At 40.7% G+C, this 21,648-nt stretch overlaps 1 protein-coding gene across 5 annotated transcripts in view; it reads left to right on the top strand.

The window, feature by feature from the left end:
* cntln (centlein, centrosomal protein) overlaps positions 1-21,648 on the top strand; it is a 366,307-nt gene that overhangs the window by 266,473 nt on the left and 78,186 nt on the right. The window lies entirely within an intron of this gene.

The following is a 21,648-nucleotide window of genomic DNA, read 5'->3' as shown; positions in this document are numbered from 1 at the left end:
ATGGTCCAGTTGTTTTAAAGCTCTCAGGATAGCAATAAAGTGGAGAAATACAAGGGATTTTGACTGCGCTATTTTCGAGGGAAAGTTGAAAAATCACCGATTAAATCTTACAAGACACATTGCAAGAAGATAGTTAACTTAAATGAGGAGTCATGCATGTGTATTTATTAATTTTGAATTGCAGTATATTCTATGGTGGTCAACAGGAAGAGGACGTGCTGTTCTCCGTGACTGGCCTGTTTGAATAACAACGACACCTTTTGATTGGTGTGATGCTGTCCCAACATCGTATAAGATATGCGATTTGAGAACCTTTTCATTCAATCATCTGACGAAGGAGATAATCTCCGAAAGCTTGTGATTTTAAAATAAATTTGTTGGACTATAACCTGGTGTTGTAAGATTCCTTACATTTGTCCACCCCAGTCCATCACCGGCATCTCCACAACAGGAAGAGGAACTGCAGTTTTTTTTAATTTCTAATGGTTTTCCACTGATAAAAGCCATTTATATTATGGTATTTCCTATCTATTTTTTTCAGATTTTAACCAGACTTTACAAATAATGTGCACTCATTTTTCAGCAATGATACTTGAGGGGTTGTCTGTGTGACCTCTCGATAATTTATAAAATAAGTTTATGTTACAGTTTGTAAATTCCTTACATTGTTGTTATTAGGCCCTATTTAAAATTTCACTTGTTTCTTTTGAATGTTGACCAGTATGGTACTTTATCACTTTGAGTCGTTCCCACCAGTGACAGAACTGTACCTACCTGTAGTTTATGTGAGTGTTACACAGCTCTCTCCTCACACAACACAAGTTTGGAAGACAGAATCTATAACTTCAGGATGTTTTTCACAGTTTAAATGGACATAATACAAACCTTGTGTGCTTACTGGTACTCTAATCACATACTGCAGTACCTTTTAACTCTTTTATAGTTAAAAAGTATATTTACTTTTGATATATTCCCCCCACCCCTGCCTTGCCAGCCTCCCAATCTGTGCACCATGAACATGATGAGAGATTGCTTTGTTTTCTGTGCAAATGCCACTTTGTAGCCAAATGATATTCAAGGTGTAACCTCTGTTTATATTTTTATATAGCTATATATATATATATATATATATATATATATAAAATAGTTTATCTAACTACAGGGTGAAGATTTCTCACAATATGGACATTGGAGGTTTCTGAAGCACAGAAAGGTTTGGAGAAATTATATTGGGATACTAATCGGCAAGTCACCGATTTACCACAGTATAACCTGTGCTACAGTAAGCGATGGGTTGAATTGCATTTAAACTTCTGCATCAAAAGGATGAAGTGCTAGTTGATTATCTGGGAGAGATGCTGTGGACAAGAGAAACAGTGTGTGATATTTTGGCTGTGTATTCTGTGTGGACTTTCTGGGTGGATTCAGTTTTGCAATGCACCGGTGAGGTGGGAGGTTGGGGGTAAAAATTTATCAGTGACTGTTTTCAGGTGCGATGGCAGCTGCATTGTGCTTCCAAATCGGGATGCCCGAGGGCAGTCCCAAATTGGGCCTCGATAATATTAATTGAACGCGTTTCAGGCTCCTATCGCACTTCCACAGGCAGCTTGCTCATTTGAAGGTGATGAATTTCAGTAATTGCTGGAATTACCGCCAGCAGTATCCGATGAAGGCCACGTGCCTGCACCGCTCTGTGATGTCCAATTTCCCAGAGAATGCCTTAAACAGGCTTTAGGCTCCTCATTTACATATGTAAGGGGCTAACGCTTGTTTTAGGCAACTGCAGGGGCACCTGAAAAATAGCCCGCCCCAATATAGGGTCCGACCTCTTCCAGGCAGCCTTTGGGTGGAAAAATGGGCGCAAAACGATTCAATGTCTACCCCTGGGTCTGGCTCACCATTAGCAACCAATCATAATCTTTTTAAAATTTGTTTGTGGGATATGGCAAAGCTGCATTTATTGCCTATCCTTCGTCACCCTGAGAAAGTGATGGTGGGCTACCTTCTTGAACTGCTACAGTCCTTGTGATGATGGTGCTCCTACATTGGTGTTAGGTAGGGAATTTCAGGATTTTGATCCAACGGTGGTGAAGGTATTTGACCCAATCGGGATGATGTGTGACTTGTAGGGAAACATCTAGGGGACACTGTTCCCATGACATTGCTGCTCAGTGGTGGAATTCGCTGGGCTGGGAGGTGCTGTCAAAGCAAGATTGGCAATTTACTGCAGTGCTCCAGTTGTGGAGGGAGTGGATATTGAGTTCAGTGACAGGGGTGACTATCAAGTGGATTGCTTTGTTCTGGATGGTGTCAAGCTTCTTGAGAGTTGTTGAAGTTGCACCAATCCAGTTGAGTGGTGACTATTCCATTAAATTTCTGAATTGAACCTTGGAGAGGCTTTGAGGAGTCAGGAGGTGAGCCCTCCTATTGGAGAGCTCCTAGCTTCAGCCCTCCAGTTGTAGCTTCAGCGTTGGTACAGCTGGTCCAGTTAAGCTTCTGGTCAGTCTTCTCATTGGTCATTGCCCGGAACATATGTGGGGTGTTATCAGGGCCTATAGCCTTCACTGTGATCAGTGTACTCTTAATGTCATGTGGAGTCAACTGAATTGGTTGTAAATTGGCACCTATGCTGCTGGAAACCCTGGGCGGAGGCCGTGCAGGATCGTCCACTTGACACTTTTGGCTGATGATGCTGGAAATGCCTCGGCCTTTTTGCTTGCACTCCCTATCGGAGAGCACCCAGCTTCTGCCCTGCTGTGTTCCACCATGATTGAGGATGGGGATGTTCATGGAGCCTTCGCCTCCCGATAGTTACCTGATTGTACATCACCATTCTGAACTGGTTTTGGTAGGGGTGCAGTGTTTTGTTTTTATCTGATGGTGGTGAGACTTGTTAGCTCTATCAGTGGTCTACACAAGACTAAGAGCCCAACCACATCTCATTGATATTCTAGAGGGGCAACTCTGACATGAGGCTATTCTCATCAAATCTACTTTCCTAACACTAGAGTAAGAAATTACAGTATTAGATGGGATCAAACTAAGGAAGAATACAAGAAGGTCTAAGATAGGTTTGTAGTCCATGTGTGTAAATGCATGAAGCATAGTAAACAAGGTTGGAGAGCTGCAGACACAAATAGCCACATGGGAATATGACGATGTGGTGATAACAGAGATCTGGCTCAAAAAAGGGCAGGATTGGGCACTAAATATTCCTGGATACAAGGTGTTCAGGAAAGATAGGGAAGGAAAGAAAGGAGGGGGGAGGTGGATGGCAGTATTGATTAAGGAGAATATTGCAGTACTAGAGAGAGAGGATGTCCTGGAGTGGTCAAGGACAGAATCTATTTGGTTAGAGTTAAGAAACAATAGAGGTGCCATTACACTACTGGGTGTATTCTATAGGCCACCAACGAATGGGAAGGATAAAGGAGCAAATTTGCAGGGAAATTACAGAGAGGTGCAAGGGCCATAGAGCAGTGAGAATGGGGGATTTCAACTATCCTAATATAAACTGGGATAGTAATCGTGTAAAGGGCAAAGAGGAGGGTGAATTTTTGATGTGTGTTCAGGAGAACTTTTTTGACCAGTACGTTTCCAGCCCGAAGAGGAAGGAGGCATTGCTGGATCTGGTTCTGGGGAATGAGGCAGGCCAAATGGAGCTAGTGTCAATGGGGGAACATTTAGGGAACAGCGATCGTAGTATCATAAGGTTTAGATTGGTCATGGAAAAGGATAAGGAGCAAACTAGAGTAAAAATGCTCAATAGGAGGAGGGCCAATTTCAGTGCAATGAAAACTGATTTGGCCAGGGTAAATTGGAATCAAGGATTGGCAGGCAAAACTGTAATCGAACAATGGGTGGCCTTTAAAGAGGGTACTGTCTAGGTACATTCCCATGAGCGAGAAAGGTAGGACAACTAAAGCCAGAGCTCCCTGGTTGACAAAAGAGATAGAGAGTAAGATGAAGCAGAAAAGAGGAGCGTATGACAAATGTCAGGTTGAAAATACAAGTGAGAACCAGGCTGAATATAGAAAGTTTGGCGGGGAAGTGAAAAAGGAAATAAGAGGGGCAAAGAGAGAGTATGAGAATAGACTGGCGGCAAACATAAAAGGGAATCCAAAAGTCTTCTATAAGCATGTAAACAGTAAACGGGTAGTAAGAAGAAGAGTGGGGCCGATTATGGACCAAAAAGCAGACCTACGTGTGGAGGTAGAGGGCATGGCTGAGGTACTAAGTGAATACATTTGCATCTGTCCTTATCAAGGAGGAAGGTGCTGCCAAAGTCACAGTAAGTAAAGAGGTAGTTAAGATACTGGATGGGCTAAAAATTGATAAAGAAGAGGTACTAGAAAGGCTGGCTGTACTTAACGTAGATAAGTCACCCGGTCCAGATGGGATGCATCCTAGGTTGCTGAGGGAAGTAAGGGTGAAAATTGCAGAGGTACTGGCCATAATCTTCCAACCACTCTTGGATAAGGGGGTGGTGCTAGAAGACTGGAGAATTGCAAATGTTATACCCTTGTTCAAAAAAGGGTGTAAGGATAAACCCTTTCGGGAAGATGTGATGGCCAAAGAGAGGGTGCAGAAGAGATTTACCAGAATGATTCCAGGGATGAGGGACTTTAGTTACGTGGATAGACTGGAGAAGCTGGGGTTGTTCTCCTTGGAACAGAGACGGTTGTGAGGAGATTTGATAGAGGTATTCAAAACCTTGAAGGGTCTAGACACGATAGATAGAGAGAAACTATTCCCATTGGCGGAGGGGTCAAGAACCAGAGGCCTCGAAGGGCCAAATGGCCCACTCCTGCTCCTATCTCTTATGATCTTATGGACTTAGATTTAAGGTGATTGCCAAAAGAACCAAAGGTGACATGAGGAAAAACATTTTTACACAGCGAGTGGTTAGGATCTGGAATGCACTGCCCAAGGTGGTGGTGGAGGCAGATTCAATCATGGCCTTCAAAAGAGAACTGGATAAGTACATGAAAGGAAAAAATTTGCAGGGCTACGGGGATAGGGCGGGGGAGTGGGACTAGCTCGATTACTCATGCATAGAGTCAGAGCGGACTCAATGGGCCGAATGGCCTCCTTCTGTGCTGTAACCATTCTATGATACTGGCCAGTGAGTTTAACCTTGGTGATGGGGAAACTTTTAGAAACTATAATCAGGGACAAAATTAACAGTCACTTGGACAAGTTTGGATTAATTAAGGAAAACCAGCATGGATTTGTTAAAGGCTAATCGTATTTAACTAACTTGATAGAGTAACAGAGAGAGTCGATGAGGGCAATGCGATTGATGTGGTGTATATGGATTTCCAAAAGGCGTTTGATAAAGTGCCACATAATAGGCTTCTCATCAAAGTTGAAGCCCACGGAATAAAAGGGGCAGTAGCAACATGGATACGGAATTGGCTAAGTGACAGGAAACAGAGAGTAGTGGTGAACAGTTGTTTCTCGGACTGGAGTGGGGTGTACAGTGGTGCTCCCCAGGGGTCGGTGCTGGGACCACTGCTTTTCTTGATATATATTAATGACTTGGACTTGGGTGTACAGGGCACAAGTTCAAAATTTGCAGATGACACAATACTTGGAAGGGTAGTGAACAGTGAGGAGGATAACAATAGATTTCAAGAGGATATAAGACAGGCTGGTGGCATGGGCGGACACGTGGCAGATGAAATTTAACGCAGAAAAATGCGAAGTGATACATTTCGGTAGGAAGAACGAGAAGAGGCAACATAAACTAGAGGGCACAACTCTAAAAGAGGTACAGGAACAGAGAGATCTCGGGGTTTATGTGCACAAATCATTGAAGGTGGCAGGGCAGGTTGACAAAGTGGTTAAAAAAGCATATGGGATCCTGGGCTTTATGAATAGAGGCATAGCGTACAAAAGTAAGGAAATCATGATGATCCTTTATAAAACACTGGTTCGGCCACAACTGGAGCATTGTGTCCAGTTCTGGGCATCGCACTTTAGGTAAGATGTGAAGTCCTTCGAGAGGGTGCAGAAGAGATTTACTAGAATGGTTCCAGGGATGAGGGGCTTTAGTTACATGGATAAACTGGAGAAGCTGGGGTTGCTCTCCTTAGAGCAGAGAAGGTTGCGAGGAGATTTGATAGAGGTATTCAAAATCATGAAGGGTCTAGACAGAATAGATAGAGAGAAACTATTCCCATTGGCAGAAGGGTCAAGAACCAGAGGACATAGATTTAAGGTGATTGGCAAAAGAACCAAAGGGAATTGGATAAGTACTTGAAGGGAAAAAATTTGCAGGGCTACGGGGAAACGGCGGGTGAGTGGGACTAGCTCAATTGCTCTTGCATGGAATTGGCATGGACTCAATAGGTCGAATGGCATCCTTCCATGCTGTAACCATTCTCTGATTCTATGATCATATCTTCTCTTTAAAACAATATTCTCTCCTATTTTTTCTCTCCTTCTCTTGAGGATGTTAACCCATGCAGTTCCAGGGCATTGCATCCCTTGCCTCCCCTCCAAGCCATTGTGAAATCAACTCTCTCAGCACAGATTGGGGATTGAACTTAAAATCTTTTCTGGTCTATAAGGTTTAGCACCACATACAGTGCAATTACCCACTAAGCCATGGGAGGAAACTCATTAAGGATTAATATACAACATTCCTAATTTTTAAATTGACCTGATCGATAGGTTACATGCTACAAACACTTAACTGTTATGTCAGTAACTTTCAATTATTTTTTTTTCCAAATTTGTCCCATGAACGCCATTTGCTAAACTTTAAAAAATGTTCATGGATATGAACACTTGGGGTCAATTTTGGATGGCCCGAGCGGGTGCGTTCGTGGCGGGGGTTTCCTAAAATTGGGTTCGGAGCCCGGCTCCAATCTGCCCACCTCTGGGTTCCCCAATGACGCAAATCGATGCGCGCGCAGCCCTCACATGCGGGACTCCCACCGACAATTAAAGCCGGCGGGATGACAGTTTAGATAGTTAGGGAGGTACTTGAGGTCGTTGACACACCTCATTGGGAAGAGATTTTAGCAGGGATGTGATTTTGGACTCTCCTCAGCGTGTTTCCCATGCTGTGGGAAACACTCCCTGTTGTTGCAGACGTGTTTCAGTCAGCAGCCATTGGGAGATGCAGAGGATTCCTTGACAGTTGGGGGGGAATACCTCATTCATTGCACCAGGGCACTCTGTCACCTCAGACAAAGTTTTGTTTGTCACACCGTTGTCTCCACACTCCAAATTATTACATCATACCCTAAACTCTGCTGTCGAAACATATTTACCTACTTTGAGGACCCCCTCACACTCACACCGTCAGGATGGAGGGGCGGGGGGGTTCCATAGCTGCATTCATCACTCCATTGGAGGACGAGCAACATCACCAGCCTCGCCAGGCACACCATCCACCTCCGCCACATGGAGCTACACAACACAGTACTGCGCAACAGGCACCTGAACAAAGTAGTCGTGCAACTACACATACACCAACTGTAGGGTGACCCAATAGGTGGCATCAAGGGTGTTCATGGAGAACCTCATAAAAGGGCCTTATTGCACAAGCCAGTCAAGAATGGCCAAGACGTGGCAGTACTGGTGACAATATAATATGTAATGTGAGTTGATCAGAAATCAAAGATAAGTAAAAACCATGACAAACCCTCAAACACCCTTGTGCATCCCCTTCATGCTCACGACATGTTTGCCTTACGCTCCCTACTACACGTACGTGATGCATGCCCTGTGGCTGCAGCACAGGTATGGCAGGTGGGGTGAGGCTGACCTTGAAAGAGATGCATGAGAGAGTGAGTATGAGACAGAGCCATGAGATTGTATGAGGATTGGGTTGAGTGGTAGTGGTGGGATGAGTACTGGCGAGGTGAGTAAGTGCAGGTAAGGTGAGGATGAGCTTTGAGTGGGTGTGAGGGGTGATGTGATAGAGTAGTGTTGGCAGTGCAGAAGGAGATGTGGGGTGGGGGCGATGATGTGGCAGACGGAGTGTAGGGGAATGAGTAAGAGTACTCACTTCGGCTGACCTGGTTAGATCATTGAAGTGCCTCCTGCACTGTATGCAGGTGCGTGATAAGTTGGTGGTACTGGTGACCTCCTCTGCCACCTCGAGCCAGCCCTTCGTGATGGCAGAGGCAGGCCACTTCCTCCCCCCGTCGGGTATAAGATCTCCCTCCTCCTCCTCCTCACCCCATCCGGTAAGACCTGGAGTGAGGCATCATTAAACCTGGGAGCAGCCTTCCCCCTGGGCTGCTCCATGCTGTAATTTTGCCTATTTTCTGCAGCATCAGTCAGTGGAGGACTGCCCCTTTAAATAGGGCTCCTCCAGCTGACAGCCTATGATGCGGGTGCACAGTCCGCCCGCTGCGCAGCTTTCCAGCGCGAAACGCGGAAGCCAAGGTAAGTGGCTTGAATTTACTTACGATCACGTGCCAAACCCACCGATTTCACTGGGCGGGTTACCCATGCGCCCAGTCGACCCCCCGCTGCCAACCCGCCTCCCTCCTAATATCGGGCCTTGGTTTTTGCGTGCTAAATTAGAAAATGGAGCAATTTTAAGAAATTCAGACTAACCTAGATAAGCAGGCTACCTTTGTTGATTAGTAAGATGCCCTGATTTTTATATTAATTATCTTAACAGCAGAGGCATTTAAATAGGTGAAAGATAAGAGGTACATTTTCCTCTGGATATTTTTTAGCAGAAAACGTAAGTGTGAGTATAAAGCTGTGTTTTACTTTACAGTAACGTTTATATATCTATGTACACTTTTTTGTGTAAAACACTCAGTTTTCCCGTGGATTTGCCAAGTGCAGAGAGAGACCAGTGAAAACAGAGACAGTGATTGGCTGGACAGCTGTGTGATCCTGCCAACCACATTGGCTCGTTCTGCTATCAGAATGTCAGGGGATCATTTTGCACAGTAACAAAGCAAAGATTTTCTGTGCTTGTTTAATTTGTATACATGCATTTAATTCAAGAGACATGTGTGTGTTGCATCAGACATTTCTAAAATTCATAATTTAAATATTGTATTTCCAAACATTGAATCTTTAGCTGATTCTGGCCTTTTGTGCATTCCCCCTTCCTTTGCCCTACTATTGACAGCCGTGTCATCACCTGTCCAGGCCCCATGTCCGGAATTCTGCCTCTCCACCTCCCTCTCCTTAAAACTCACCACTTTGACCAAGCTTTTGGTCACCCCTCCTAATAGTTCCTTTTTTGTCTCTGCATCCGTTTTTGTCTGATTACATCTCTGCTCAGCGCCTTGGGACGTTTGTTTTCGATTCTGATATGCGTGTTTTTTTTCTATAAAGTGTTGACTTAAGAGAGAATATTTTTTCTTGTCTGCCCAAAGGATATATTTCTGAGAGTGTGGAGAGGTCATGCAGCTGATCTTAAATTAAATTCTCTGCAGCCGATAACCTGGTCAGTATACACAGAATAAATTATATATTCTGTATGTCAGATAATCAAAATATAGTGCACAAGTTTATTGGTCATACTTACTGTATAAATGCGATTAAGCCACTGTAGGGTATTCGGGTCGCAATGAAAGAATCACTACGTGTGGGGAAAATGGATGGGTAAAAGGGAGTTATAAGGCCGTAACATAATTGATGGATTTAGATGTCATGAAGTGAAGAACAGAGCTAAAGTGCTTTATAAATATTTTGTGAACCATAAGGTTGTGTTACTGTATGTAACACACCTACCTTTTTTTCCCTGTTTGTTTCCTTTGTTAAATCACTACACTTATTTTTAATTGTTGGGAATTGTAAATTCCCATATGCGTAATTAGTGTACAGAGCATTCTGCGATCCTTCAGTGATGTAAGTAAATGCATATTACAAGGCTTTCTGACATAGGCCTATGAAGAATGTCCATACTGTGTCTGGTGCAGTGCCATGATAAGGAAGCGGGTTTCTCAGTTAGACACTAGGGGTGTATTTCCTTGAGGCTTTGCCGGCATAACATTGGTGGAAACCCCATTTACGCTGGTGAGCAGGTTTTTCACGGAAGTTAGGGAGGTGAAGCTCCAAGGAAGTTACCCCCCCATCCTGCTTATTTACCATCTTAAATAGATTTGAAAATTGCACCGTCATAGTACACTATGCAGTGAGTTGTAACCAAAATTGTTATAACATGAAGTCAGAATTCAGTTGAGTGAAACAGCTCTTCACATTATAAAAGTAGTTAATGGTAGCATTATGAATTTCATTCTTTAAATTCAGTTACAGGCCTTGTCTGATACTTTACCCTGATGGCTGTTTGCAGCAGACGAACCCTTCAGCATTATCCAGCTTACACAAGCCACGTTCTCCAGGGCCATGGCTTTTGTCTGATGAAACAACACAGTGCTCATATTGATCTGTGCGTGACACAGCTTGTCTCTCTGCTGGGCCAAGTGTAGCAACATTTATCCAGGAATTTGTGAAATGTCACATGGATCATGTTATGGAGGTAAACTCAGCAGAAACCAGTATCAGAGATGGAAATCCTGGTGGAATCGGACGTGACCATCTGATCCCAAAGTCTTATCCGCTGCCTGTCCAAGTGATTTGGCAGCAGCAATGCCTGTTCTTTTGATTAGACAGTGGCAGTCGGTGTATCATCAATCAGGGCAATGTGTACTCCGATGTGGAGTTTTATCAATCCAGAGTAGTATATGATCGAGCTTAGGTTTTAATCTATGTTTCCACACACATGCTTACATTATTAACTTTACACCGACTTAAATAACGTACATTGCAATGCATTATTGTGGAAAAGTTCGTATTATGCTACATGTATAGTGCACTTCTCTTAAGCATGTAGATGATTTTCCATTCTCTGTGTAGTTATTAGAAATAATTCCACGAAAGGGAATTCTGAATTATGAAGTATTTTGCCTACAAAGCCTATTTACAAAAAGTCTGTTTTATACTTGCATGAATAAACCATTGAAGAGTGCTCTGAGTGTGCTGCATGTGATAACTTAATTCAATTTCATAGAAGGACAATTATTAAAGTAGCATTTGTACAGGTGAGAATAGGAGCATAGAATGAAAAAAAAACATTGCTTAGCAAACAAGTTTATCCCCCAACAGAATAAAATGAGGCAAAAAATGATGTTTGGGGACTGGGAGACCTTGGTCTTTGGGAAACTACTTATTTGAGGAGGTAAATGCAGGAAAAGACCTTTGAATAGAAAATATTTACCCTTTCTGTGTACTTTGTTTCTTATTTGTTAAAAAAAATCTTTAGTCAAAGGGTTCGTCCATAGAATGCAGGAGATGGTGACTCTCTCATGCCCCTAGCATTTCATATTCTTTTCATGACATTTATAATTAGCTGAAGTAATAAACCACTTGTACCCAGTTCAGTAATAAGGTTATTGATGCAAAGTCTGTGTTTGCAACAGAATGGCCCAGAGATGCTGGCTGCAACAGCAGGTATAAAACATAGCGCAGTCAATAGCATTTCAACTTGTTTATTGATTCAGCATTATCTTTAATTATTTTTTTAAAAATACAACTTGTTCGGTTTATAGCACGGGGAAGAAAATGTCTTTTTGTCACTGTACTCCTGCTAGTATTGCTTTCTAAATGGTTTTCTTTGTGTAGTCATTTATGCTGCGACCCAGAGTTGTAATCCAGGTTCATTCAAATGAACCACCCCATAGTTCATGAAACCATCCTATTTATATTGTGGATGATTCCACAAACTGGAAGCCACTGCCATGACTGTAGTTCCTGCCCTTTAACTGACTCACCATCTTCTTGGTATTTATTCCCCCTGCGATTACCTAGTCCTTTGATTCTGCTTCTGCATTAAGTTTAAAGTAAAATATTTATTTAGGATGAAACTCTGCCTTGTTGTGCCATCAGGAATTCTGAAATACCGTTTGCGTAGACTTGTTTCGCCAAATTGTGTCCCCAAATTGTATCATGAGTAAGTGCACCTTTCTCGTAGATTTTGCCAACCCGAGATACTTATAGCAACAAATGGGAGTCAAATTTTCAGCACCTTGAGTAAGTATAATGAGCGACTCTTTTTCTCTAATACCCATTTATGATCACATAAATAGAATAAATTGATTGTGATGTTTAACCTCCATTTGCCACTCAGTGACTTGAACCATTAGTTGTGAACTGGCAGCAGACTGGACAAGTGCAGTCTCAGGGGTAGATCTCACCATGTGGATGCTTGACAGCAAAAACGTTTATAAATTGCTGGTTTCCCATCAGGCTGATTTCAGGCACGCAATCAATTGCTGTGTGTCCCCAAGGCTCTTATCAATGCTGGACATGAGGAATGCACTGGCTTGCCTTGCCCCCAGCTTTGCTAGTGTGCGAATAACAGGAAAAGTTGTACGCCGCATTTCCCTTATTTGCATGTTGTCATAATGTGCCTGTCCATATCTGGGTGGACTTGTGATACAACTGCCCCACATCTGGTGGAGGTTTTGACAGTCAGAACAAAAGATGAGAACCTGGAATAACTGGGCCCCTGCTCCTTCCCCAAATTCTATCCCAACTGCCTAAATTGCAGCATTTACATCTGCGGCAGGAGAGGAAATTCATGGCCAAAATGTTTTGAGAGCTTGTGCATGTATTTTGAATATTTTTCAGCAGGAATGTGTAGATATAAATGTCTTTGTTAAAGAAAGGGCATAAATATTAGTGAAGCTTTCCAGCAATATAACTGAGGGCAACGTCACTGATTCTGGCACAGGATGCACTTTGAAGCGCTGATTACTTTGACTCTCAATGCAAATGCATTCAAGTGCTTTGATGGAATTGTCCACTTTTCCCATGAGACATTTCCCCTCAACTTGTGAAAGGTCCAGTTAGCCCTTTCTTTATCTTGCCTGACTGAGATAGTTTAAGGTTAGATTTATTCTGCACACTTTGGAAACGCAAACTGGTGTGAGGAGGCTTCCTGGAGGGGGTGTTGCACCTCATAGTTTTGTGCGATGGGTACTTTTGCATTGATGTGCATCCAAAATCATTTTGCTTTGATGTAGTAGGAGTATGAATGGCACCCTTAAGCTCATTACGTGCACATACCGACAGCTGCCAACGTAACACAATGCTGCAAGCTCTACTGTGACAACTACTCCAACATTGATGTAAAGTTTGACTTTAACTGCTCCTGTACCTTGCTCAGCAAATCACTAATCATATGTTATTTCTTGCTGCTTATACAGCATCAAAATAATTCTATTAATCGACTCGTACTATTGAGGATTATTGTAGGGCAGAGATAAAAAGAAAAACCATAAAACTGGAAACTGAAATAAAAACAGAAAATGCTGGAAATACACAGCAGGTAAGTCAGCATCTGAAAGGGAAAGAAAGGTTCACATTTCAACTGGGACTCTTATGAAATCTGAACTTATCTTTCTCTTTCAGATGCTGACTGACTTGCAGTGCATTTCCACCACTTTTCATTGTTCTGGTCATTTTGGATGACAATGTATTCCATGCTAAAGAACTGGAATTGTTTAGGCAGTGCGAATTCAAGTGCCACACCGGCACAGAAGTTCTGCTGATAACATCCTGCCGGCTCAAAATCAGAAAATACAATTTTGAATACACAGCAGAAATCTATGCAAAGTATGTATTCTGCTAGCAGGAATATCCATGTTTCATTTCAAGGAACCATTTTGTAAAAAGCGCATTTCTCTGCATAAAGGTAAAGTACCTTGAGTTATACGGCTTATGAGATTGACATTTACAGGAGCTTAGAAAGACTGAGAAGTAGTTTGCCCTTGTTAGTTTGACCTCATAATACAGTAATATATCTCAAGGGTCATGTTTCTCTTTAAATTGGCATATTTGTATTTTATTATCCACCAAAAAGATGGCTGCAAGGAGATTTTCCAGTTGGTAATTAGCAGCAATTATAAAGATTGGTATAGATATGGGGTAGATTTTCTGCCCATTGACAAGGAATAAATGGAGGTCTAGACTGTGGTGTTCAAACGAGCAAGTCATTGTCAGAATTGTCATTAGTCTAATTTCTTTCATTCATTGTTGTAGAGAGCTGGTATATTATTTCCTTTATAGTTTAGCACAACAGTTTACTCCTGAGAAATGATTGCTTATTAGTAATTTACATTGAAATATTAATACCTATATTTCTGGATGAAATTAATACAAGAAATTTACAGAACACAAACTATTCAGTATTAAATGTACCTTGAGCATGTAACCAATATTTTAATCATTATGGTTACTTTGAGTTTTTTTGGTTTTATTTTGAGATGTAAAAGACTAGTTGTAAGTAGAAATTTCTCTGCACTCCAGGTATGTACCTAAATAGAAAAGGTTGCATTAAATATACATTTCAATCTTCAATTTTTTTTTAGAGGTTCTGTGTTCATCTGCAGCGTACATTTGAGCATATTAAACCAAAATTACAACTCCAGAGACTAACAGTATTGTTTACTGTGTTAGACAGTCATTTGAACAAGATGTTCCGCTACATATAGCATAAATAATGAACCTTTTGAGTACATTAATAGGCTGTTACCTTGTGATCCTGGAATAATTTTGACATTTTTGTTGTTGTGATGGGTTGGTTTTACTCTTATAATTTGTTGATCCACTGGGACTATGATTGTGATTAATTGGTAAATAACTCACAGTCAAACAATGCTGAACCAATATTTTGTTTACCCTGTTCGAATCTGATAGTTTACATTCACAAATACACAATAGCTCACAAAAAGTTCTCGATAATTTGTTGAATATTAAATCTAATTATGTACATCATACAAGTTCATATTTATCTGTAAGTAGATTATGAAGCAATATTTCTCTATAAACATTGGCTTAAGATAAATGAAACATCTTAAACAAGAACACTTTTCTCCAGTTCATGTTCAGACCCAGTTTCTATTACCCGACCAATTCTCTTACAAACTGAAACCTGCATCTTTAATCTCTGCCACGTATGAGTTAGCAAAGCTCAGTTTCAATCATTAACCCTCAATTGCAGTAATGGCCTACTGGACAATATATGGAATGAAATTAAGTAGAGGAATGACATTTTAATAATAAAAATAGGACAGAGAAAATGAGAAAGAAAATGTTAACAGTGAGCAATTTATGTTGAGGGACTTGTAATTTTAGTATTTTGGTAGTTTAGGGTTAATATTGCAATATAAAGATATTCCTAATGTTTGATTGGCTTTAATACTGTAATATTAGCATTATTTTCAGCATTTCAGTGTGTGAGCTGAAAACTTACAGTACCCAGTGGCAGCCTAAGAGTTAATTTTGATGTTGGTGCTGCTTAGTACTTATTGGAGTATGGATGTGATATCTGAACACTGCCTTATAGACATTAAATGTGTACATTCAAACTGATCGACTCGTGCAGTCAGGTGGTCAGTTTTCACATCAATGAAAATAACTTGGACTCCATGGAAAAAACAACTGTTTCACCCTAAACCTGTCAGTGTGAATTTTGTACTTACGTAGTGACAATACAAAGAAACGGTGAAGGATAATATTTTACTTTCAGTTTTATTTCTATACTTTATTTAATGTCAATCTCAAAATCTACATTTTTCCTCTCCGAAATGTTCTATTGAAAGTTATGTTTTATCCTAAAATGTACCAAATTGCCTCATATATTGAATATAAATTATAGGTAAATACAGATATAGCCTTTTGGCTATTTTTACCTTCAGTGGTTCTGAAATTATTTGCCTTCCTCTTGGCTTTATTTTCTTTGTTCCCTGTTAAAGAATGGAATCTGTTCGTACAACTAACAGAACATAGAGGCAAAACTTTGAATGTTTATAAGCTACTGATTTAGTTTATATTTTATTGCAACCAAGCCTACCAGTTTGAAAGATCATAGTGCTAACTTTTGCAATTGAAGGCAGGATGTCATCAGGCACCATGCAAATTTTGTTAGAAGACAACATAAACTAAGATTTTCAGAAAAGGCTACACTTGCTCGAAATGCTAACAGTTCAGGATTAGCTAAACTGAATTAAAGGCTTAGAGCTAATGAGACAAATTATTTTCTAAATTTAAATTAACAAAGGCTTAGTACACTGAGGCAGTATTAACAGTGTATGCCCATGAATTGATAACTGCAGTTTTAGATATTGATCTATAAAGCAGGAGAAAATAATGTAATGTGGGGATAGTAGCTGAGGCTTGAATGCAATGTTGAAGCACAAGTTAATTAAATGGCACTATTAATTGATGAACTGACCAGAAACTGTTTTAGGCTCTCTTGTTTTAATTCTGGTTCAGTATTGTTCAATGATATGACAGTGCTGTTGAACATTATACCTATGCTGCAAGATGTTATGGTTTGTAAGTTTTTTTTAAAATGAGAACATTGCTTCATTGATGTTTTTTTAAAAATGTTAGTTCAACAGTTCACTCATAAACAATAATTAATAGGGTGCCATGTTGTGGAGAAATTCGTCTTTTAACATTGAGCAGTGATCGGCATTTCTTCTCTTCCATTCACTTTATGCTGGAAACATATTGTAGCCACATTTGTGCTCTGCAGCAGAGAACAAAGGTTAGTTTTTATAGAGTGCAAGGTGCTGCAATAATCTCACATTTTTCAGAATACACTGCACAAGGGAGAAACAATGACCTTCTCCCCACACCCAAGCTGTGATGTACAAAAAACACTGTTACAAGTTAAATTTCTCCAAAATGCCACAACAAATGGTTCATAAAAGTTTGCTGTTTGTGAGTAAGCTACTATAATTTTGTTCCCAATATGCTTCTCTCCCCTCCTGAATGCACCATTTATTCTGGGATACCATTCAGAGGCCAACGACTTGCCCACATTTCCTTCCTTCATGCATGAGCCTGTAAAATTAGTGTTGCCAGGATGTTTGACTGGAGGGAATCAGAGACATGGACCGATCCAACCTGCATGTTTCTATCATGGGTTGGTGAATAATGATCAGAAAGGATAACCTTCCTCATCACTATCCATTTATTTTGGACTTTCTCTAGCCTGAGCACACTATAGAGCCCCTAACACTGCCCCCAGTGTGATCAGCTATCTTTGCACAGATCAGGATGTGGGGCCTCGCTGCTCTGAAAACTCTTACGCCTGAAATGAAGAACCCCAACTATTACAATTTACAATAAAATCAAATCTGTAACATTCTCCTTTTTAAGACAAACTAAAGCATAACAATATCAAAATTCATTTTCATTACATTAAATATTTGAGAATCTACAATGTTTCAATGGTGAAATTTGTTGAGAAAATGGCAAGATCATTAAAAAGAGTAGAGCACATTTTCTAAATCGGATACTCAGGGAGAGCTTAGAAGGAAATATTGCTCTGGGGGAAGTTGAAATATTTTCATTGTAAATTACATCCTTTAAAAAGGCTCTGACACACATTGTATTCACTATTATATATCTAGATCTTCCATGATGTTGCTCACAGTGTGTGAGAAGATTTGCTGTTTTATAACAATGGAGAGGTTTATGCCATTAAAGCATAGTATCAAGGCTATGCAGATATTAACATACTTTACAAATAATAAATACAGCATTTGGAAATGATTCTTGTTCAATCTAATTTTTGTAAATGAAGATTTTGTCAGTTTTTGATGTTGTTCTTTGTAATTTAAAATAGTTCTACCCAATACCAAGTAACTCTGGAAGTCGCAAACATTTGTATGTAGCTGCCTGTGGTGGCAAAGTGAGTTAAGAACTCTTTGCTGTTAAGGATTTAAATTCTCATCCTTATTTTCAAATCCCTCCATGGCCTCGCCCCCTCCCTATCTCTGTAACCTCCTCCAGCCCTACAACCCTCCGCGATCTCTGCGCTCCTCCAATTCTGGCCTCTTGCGCATCGACCATTTTCATCGCTCCACCACTGGCGGCCGTGCCTTCAGCTGCCTAGGCCCTAAGCTCTGGAATTCCCTCCCTAAACCTCTTTGCCTCTCTACCTCTCTCCTCCTTTAAGGCACTCCTTAAAACCTACCTCTTTGACTGAGCTTTTGGTCACCTGCCCTAATATCTCCTTATGTGGCTCGGTGTCAAATTTTGTTTGATAATCGCTCCTGTACAGCACCTTTGGGCATTTTACTAAGTTAAAGGTGCTATATAAATGCAAGCAGTTGTTGTTGTGAGGAAGTTAAGTGACATGTAACACCAGATAAGTGACTGCCCCTCAAAACTAAGTGATAGTTGGTATGGCTGTACTATTTGATGATAAGGAATGGCACACACAAAAGGGATGTCTGAAAATTGCCAAGTATCATTACACAGGTTTATGATGTTGTGCCCATGTATGTAATTTCTGGCATCAAAATTGTTCTCTGCCCATTGCATGTTAATTATATTTCTGCATGTTTTCAAGATTGTGTATTTTCATGTACTAATTGATAGGTGAAATGAGATGTAAATATGTGATGTCAATAAGCAGCTTGCTGAGAATTCTTTAGAATAGACTTTAAACTCGTGAAACATCATAAGCACTGGAATATTTATTTTCAGTTTGCACAGGTGTACTTTTCAGAAGACCTGTGTTGGGCACCCCTGTTTTTTTTTCCCTGTGGCATTACCAACAAGATATTTCCCATTAATCATTAATTGATGAAGTAATGATTCAATATTTTCAGTCCTAAATTCTAATTTGAATTTGTTCATATGTTGTAGCATTATCAAAGTATCTTTAGGCTGATGAATGCCATCGGAAAGCAGAAATTAGCGGGAGTTGTTAGAAAGATGATTTATCAATTTATAAATCGGTTAACTACAAATTATTTCTTGCTAGAATTGCATCAATGATACTGCAATAGTTAATCCTCTTGTATGAATGTTGTTACTCATCAGATATACAGACAGCCTCCACACTGATGGCCACTGCCAAAAATTGGGCAAAAACAGAATCAAACTGCCACGTATAAATTGAAATACTATCCACTATGAACAATAACAAATACCAGAGTGTTTTCAGGGCTGTAATCTAATATCTGTGTTTACATAATAGTTGTGAAGTGCTCAAGATTTAATTTTGTGGTTTAGAACTTCATTGGAATCCTGCCTTACAGTCAGTCCAAGGCATCCATTACTCTCCATGTAGCATTGCATAATTTAAATATTTTGTATTCACCTGATTCCATTGTCTAATAAGACTAAACTGTCTACTTCTCATAAATGTTATTGATGCTGGGTGTTGGTTGCTGTACCCTCTCTCAACTGAGATAATTGAGGAGTGTTACTTCACACATTGAAACCAAACATACCAACAACTTTAAATTAACAGCAACATTTGGTTTACTAGGAATTAGATCTAAAGTAAACACTAGATATTTGCCACATTCATGTCATCTTACTATAAATATTATATTTTTAAAAGTAAACCGAACTCTGCCCTCTTAAACTCAGCATGCCTTTTTTTATACACTACAGAATTTACAAAAGCTAAGCAAATCCTTTCACTAAGCCCTCCGCACCGCTCAACATTTTTGCCCAGTGAATAGCTGAGCCATATAGAGCAGAAAGATCCCAGTATGCTGGATAATTTGATTTTAATCAGCATACCCATACAGGGGAAAAGTGCTCCAATTGGTCTCAGTGCCCCTGGGTTAGGGAGGGCGGAAAATCCACCACGTTTCCATCTGCTGATTGATATCCGTCAGCCTCCACTGGAAGCGCTGGTGTGTGGCCATCGAGTGAGGACAGGGAGAGGTTTGGTGGTGATACCTCTGTGGGGGAATGGGCTGGCAATACTCACTGTCCGGGCCCACACTGGAACAGTGCCCACCTGGACAGTATAATCACAGGGTAATTTCCACCTATGGAACCATGACCCAGCAAAAGTCAACACCTTCAGGGGCGCTGAGTTGGTGAGAAAAGTTTTGAAAAGCTTTTCTCTCACTATCATAGAACGTTGTGGAGTCTATACACAATTTCCTCCATTACACTTACTTTATATAAATTTAACAAATAATATATGTTAATGAATATGATTGATGTATCCTTTTGCAATTTTCAATGCTATGCTTATTAGAAATTGGAATTTTGTTTGAACAAAGTAAGAGTAGCAATGACCCACAAATACTGGTGTTTGTTGCTGGTACTTTTGGAATTCTAGTAAGTAAAATAGAGCGCACTTAGTATCTGCACAACAGGAAGAAACTTAATAACCAGCAATTTCCCCGGGGCTTCTCCCGATCGGCCTCTGTAACTTCAGCGGAAAGTCAGGTTAAGCCATATAAATAGGGTTTCCCGACAATCTTTCATCGAAGTTACAACGGCCGATCGGGCGAAGCCGTGAAGGAATTCCTGGCGAATATGTTTAAGTTAGACAGTTAAATACCACAATCTACAGATGTGATTTTTCAGATATCTATCCATCTAATTATATGATTTAGAGAGGCTGGCTCTGCCCTAAGTTATCATTTAGAAGCTGTTTCTTCCAGAAATGCTTCAGATTACATTATGATAATGGTAAATATAATTTCTACGACTCAGGATATTCTGATAATCCCTGCTTCCAGGACTGCCAGTGAGATGGTAATGCTCAGTTCTTCACAGTAAATTCTCGGGCCCTTGCTGATAAGTGGGGATTTGAGAAAAAAAAACTGGGGGAAAAATAGATAATTTAGTTAAAGCTGAATTACAAGGAGCTTAAAAGTAATGTAAAATAGGGCAATGTGTGGATGAATTCATAACAGATCATGTTATGAGCCTTGCCCATTGGCGGGAAGCTCAGTCTGCTGGCAGCATGTGTTGGGAATTCGTGTATATAGTTAGAAAATCATGGGCAGCACATACCCGAATTTCTGAGATTTCCCACCAGCAACATGGACTTAATCATATGGATCAAATTCTTTCTTGTCAAATGTTCAGTAACGGGTGTTTTTCCACATTTTATAGTTTTATTAGCAAATGTGATCGTTTCCAAAACATTTTGATGAAATATCAGTAAGTACAGTCAGCACATGTTCATCTGAATGAAATGACAGACGCGCGTGCACACACACACACACACACATTTTGATGAGATTAAATAAATGTTGAACATTATGAGTTCCACCGTTGCCTTTTTAATGGCATACACAGGATCATTTAAAATCTGTGTTTAGTTCACGTGGTAGAGCTGGAATGCTCAACGCCATGGAATGTTCAGGCATCAGTTCCCATCATTTGCAGGATTTCTGATAGCTGCTGTGCAGAGAGAGGCCAGATGGTTCCACGGGGGGGGTGGGGGGAGGAACTAATGGTTGAATTACCCCAGGGCTGCTCACACACATCTCCTAATGCCCAGCTCAGGTGCAGCACTGACCTAATGCCCAGCTCAGTGGCAGCATTGGCCTCAGTGCCTGGGTCAATGGCAGCTTTGGCCTCAGTGCCCGGCTCAGTGGCAGCTTTGGCCTCAGTGCCCGGCTCAATGGCAGCTTTGGCCTCAGTGCCCGGCTCAATGGCAGCTTTGGCAGAGGCCAGACAGCGAGTTGCCAACCTGCCCCCTCAACTGGTTTTGATAAGTACTGCATTGTGCAGCAAACACCTTTTTTTGAGCTGGTTAAAAACTGCCAGTATGAATAAATGTTACATCTTGACTGTTTACACAAGTTAATCAGTAGCAAAGATGTTTTAATAATATATACAAGCAAAAGTTTAAATACAGCCTAGCTGGAACAG

The sequence above is a fragment of the Heptranchias perlo genome, chromosome 4 (genome assembly GCF_035084215.1).
Source record: "Heptranchias perlo isolate sHepPer1 chromosome 4, sHepPer1.hap1, whole genome shotgun sequence".
In the NCBI taxonomy this organism is placed as follows: Eukaryota; Metazoa; Chordata; class Chondrichthyes; order Hexanchiformes; family Hexanchidae; genus Heptranchias; species Heptranchias perlo.
This window is presented reverse-complemented; position numbering and strand designations above follow the sequence as displayed.